The following is a 4,453-nucleotide window of genomic DNA, read 5'->3' as shown; positions in this document are numbered from 1 at the left end:
TTTTAATTGGGATTATTTGTTTTTGGGGTGTTGAGTTTTTATACATTCTTTATATATTTTGGATACTAGTCTTTATCTGATACGTCATCTTTTCCCAGTTAGTAGGTTATTACTTAGATCTGTTGTTTCCTTTGCTGTGCAGAAACTTTCTGTTTTGATGTAGCCCCAATACTTTATTTTTGCTTTAGTTTCCTTTGCCTCAGGAGACATCTAGAAAAATGTTGCCATGGTCAATGTCAAGGAAATTACTGCCTGTGTTCTCTTTTAGGATTTTTATTTTGTCTCACATTTAGGTCTTTTTAGGTCTTTTTTTTTTTTCCCCCTTATGGAACCCTTCACAAATGTTTGTGTCATCATTGTGCAAGGGCTGTGATAATCTTCTCTGTATCATTCCAATTTTAGTGTATGTGCCACTGAAGTGAACCACATTTAGGTCTTTAATCCATTTTGAGTTTATTTTTGTGTATGGTATAAGAAAGTGGTCCAGTTTCATTCTTTTGCAAATAGCCATCCAGTTTTTCCAACAGCATTTGTTGAAGAAACTTTTTCCCATTACATATTCTTGACTCTTTTGTTGGAGATTAACCATATGATCATGGGTTTGTTTCTGGGCTTTCTATCTTATTCCATTGATCTATGTGTCTGTTTGTGTGCCAGTACTATACTGTTTTGATTACTACAGCTTTGTAGTATAACTTGAATCTGGAATTGTGATACCTCCAGCTTTGTTTTTCGTTTTTGAGATTGTTTTGGCTTTTCAGTGTCTTTTGTGGTTCTATACGAATTTTATGATTATTCTAGTTCTGTGATAAATGCTGTTGTTTATTTTGATAGGGATTGCATTAAATGTGTAGATTGCTTTGGGTCATATGGACATTTTAACAATATTTGTTCTTCTAATCCAGGAGCATGGAATATCGTTCCATTTGTGTTGTCTTCAATTTCTTTCATCAGTGTTTTATAGTTTTCAGAGTACACGTACTTGACAGTTTTTAAATTATTAATTATTTACCTTGGAATTCAAAACTTTTTTGATATGAATTTTGTAGGTTTCATTTTTATGTTCATCTTGAATTTAGTAATGTCACTCAAATCTGCATATTCAGGTCAGATTTTTGTCTATTATATCTTTATTTACTGCTCCTGCGTTATGTTTTAGTTCCTTCTTTAGGAATACAAATTAGTCACATATTAAAGCTCCCCTTTAGGTCTTATTAACTATCACGTTCTCTTTCATAATTTTAATCTCTTTAACCTCTTCTTGCACATTTTTAAAAGAGCGTCTCAAATCCATCTTCCATGTCACTGATTCATGCTTCTGTGTTATCATTACTATAGTTCAGTATCCTCAGAGCCTTGTAAAATATGGGCTTGAATTTTCCTGTTATACATTTAGTTATATTGAAATTTTTCTTTAGCTTGTCTATCTCTGTTTTGTAATTCATTGTATTCTTTACTCCTGGCTAGTCCTGCCTGATGGAGGCTCATTCTTCTTGGATTTTATTGAGAATAGTAAGTACATTCCAGAATGTTCTCTTGAGTCTTATAAGACATTAATTTTAGAGATATACTCTTCCCTTGGGTCTTCAGAGTGGTATTCCATAATAGGTTTTGGTTATTTAGTGTTCTGCTTTGTTTTTTTTTCCCCTGTTACAAATTACTGAATGGGGCACTTCTTGAATTCATTGATTCTCAGCATATAGGATGGTTCAATTACCCTAAATCACATTCTGATAAATCAGTGACAACAAAATCTTCATGAAATTCACACTTACAAAATCGATGTGTCCAGATTGTAATATGACTTTCAGTTTCTAGCAGGTATTCACTCTACTGAGGTGGTGATATCTCTTTTACTTCCTGCTTGGGCCTCTGAAACTGGAAAATATGATAGACAGCAACCTAAGAGTCCATCCATCCACTGTATCCAGAATATTTCTGTCACTGTCTTCAGAGCTTTGTTTTTGAAGAAAAAAGCAGACAGTATGCAATAAGCAATCAGGGGTCCCCTCCATAGGTCTTGCCCAGCTGTTTCTGAAAGATGCTTTTTCTGAAGGTGAGAAAGATGGCAAATGGGAAAGTGGGGGAGACCTGCAAATAAGCTTTAAATACGTCAAAAATCAGCATATGAATCATCTTTTTCATTGGTTGGTATGTACTCTGGATATACCAATGGGAAGAAACACAAGGAAATCATAAAGTATCTTTCTACCTTTTTCAGGTATGAGATGAAAACTGAAAATGCCAAGGAAATTGACCTATTATTGGTTAGTGAAGTTCCTCCCAGATTCTATCCTTTTATTTTTTGAGCTTTGATCCCATGTTTTGTCTTTTTAGTGTTTTCTTAAGTAGTTTAAGACAAATTAGCAAAAGTTGTGTATATTAGGGCTACTTTGAATAAGTTACTTGCGATATTTTTTCACTACTAATAGCCTCATAAAAGTTTTTAAGACATTTCCCTGATAGTAATAACTAATAAACATCATCTGGTAAACATGCTTAATACCATAAACCTTCCAAAATCTTAACTTTTCTACATAGCACAAGATACTTTTGTGATTCTAGTTTGTATTGAAAATTCTATTGACCTCCATTTTTTGTCTCCTTTACTTTTTTCAGAAAGCTAGCACTTTTCATTCATGATAATTTCATTTAGATCAACTTTCCTTTGAGTATATTCATTTATTATTCTTTCATTGAGTTACTCATGCAGTAAACATTTATTAAGTTGTTATTATATGCTAGGCACTGTGATAGACCCTGCAGATACTGCCTCCAAGAACTTATGATGTAATCATGAAGACAGATGACAAAACAAATCTTTGCACAGTGATGTAATAAATCTTGAAGGTATACATCTTGTGAAAATATCTAAAAAGTAGTATCAAGTAGCATTTTGTTTTAGTATGCTTAGGTTGTTATTTTTATCCAAAATTTCACTTTGAGCATTATCTTCTGGAGCTACTTTGTTTAATTCAAATCATTTTAATCAGCATTTAACAAATGTCTACTCTGAGCAAGATACCACACTCTGCAAGGTATAGAATGTAAAACTAATTAGGTTAAAACTTGAATCTTCAAAGTATTTAGCCTAGAGAAGTCTTAGTCTTTTCAACCTGCTATAACAAGGTATCACAGACTAGGTAGCTTATAAATAACAAAAACTTAACTCTTATGGTTTTGGAGGTTGGAAGTCCAAGGTCAAGATACCAGCATGGTTACATTTTGGTGAGGACCCTCTTTTCAAATCATAGCTGGTGTTTTCATATAGGGCAAGGAATGTCTGTGGAATCCTTTTATAAGAACCCTAATTCCATTCATGAGGGTTACACCCTCATGACCTTCTGAAATGTTAGGGTTTCAACATTTTATTGGGACACAGACATTTAGAACATAGCAGGGGGCAATACAGACTAACTATAATCCATTTTCAATAAAACCCATAAAGTGTTAGAGAAGTACAGTAGCACAGAAATTACAATAAGAATGACCCTTCATTAAAGAGTAAAAATATTCAGTTGGGCCATATTGAATATGATAATAATCAGTATCTTATTGAGAAATTTCTATATGCTAGTTATTATAACTTATATTCTCTGTACATTATCTCTAATCTTGGAAAATGAAAATATTTTTAACTTCCCATTATCTATATCAGTTCAGAGGTCCTATCAGAAATGGAATGACATGTATTTGAAACTTTGCTTGAAAATCTTTATGCCCATTTCTTGGCAGTGGGGCGAGGGAGGTGGGAAACATTAGGGGATTCAGTACTAAGAGAAAGACAGGAAGGACCATGATCTGCATTAAATTTAGCTCCTTCCACGGATTGCATTGCCTATCTTCTTGGCTCACAGCCACAAATAGACATAAACTTTCCAACCAGTCTGCAAACTCATGAAGAAATAGTTTGAGGATTGTAAATGAAGTGTCATCCTCTCCTGAATTGTATACATCTTATCTCTAAAAGAATTTAACGAAGATAAACATATTAAATTTGTCTCCGAAATATAAAGTTGACAAATGTATTCCATGTAAGAATTAAATATAACTTAAAAACAACTCAACAAACTGAAGAGATACTAGCAATGGCCAGAATTGTGGTTGGCTCAGATTCCTAAAAGACACTATCATTTTAAAGCCTCAGATGAGTTTTCTCTTAACAGTGGATGATGATTCTGTTCCATATGTGGAAAACTGAAACAGAAGTATGCAGTTGGGAAGGAGAAATTTGATCTAGGATACAAACTTACAAAACTTGCAGGTGGGGTAGAGGGTTGATCCCTTAGTTCTTGATTACATAAGAACAAGTCTGTTGTGATATCTAGATAAGTAAAAAATTACCTAATATTTTGGAAGATCATTTTAGAACATTGCCAACATTGAAAAGTTTAGTTTTCTCATGGAGTGTAATTTTAAGAGGAGAGCAAATTGCTATTATGGACTGATTCAG

General features: G+C 33.3%; 1 non-coding gene across 1 annotated transcript; it reads right to left on the bottom strand.

Annotated features, from left to right (window-relative positions):
- Positions 1-319: 319 nt before the first annotated feature.
- Positions 320-424, bottom strand: LOC116866477. Its single transcript, XR_004382407.1, has one exon. It is a non-coding gene; the product is annotated as a U6 spliceosomal RNA (small nuclear RNA).
- Positions 425-4,453: the final 4,029 nt, after the last annotated feature.

The sequence above is a fragment of the Lontra canadensis genome, unplaced genomic scaffold (genome assembly GCF_010015895.1).
Source record: "Lontra canadensis isolate GAN:19392208 unplaced genomic scaffold, GSC_riverotter_1.0 scaffold9, whole genome shotgun sequence".
NCBI classification, from domain to species: domain Eukaryota; kingdom Metazoa; phylum Chordata; class Mammalia; order Carnivora; family Mustelidae; genus Lontra; species Lontra canadensis.
The sequence above is the reverse complement of the archived record's forward strand: the minus strand, read 5'-3'. Positions and strand labels throughout refer to the sequence as shown.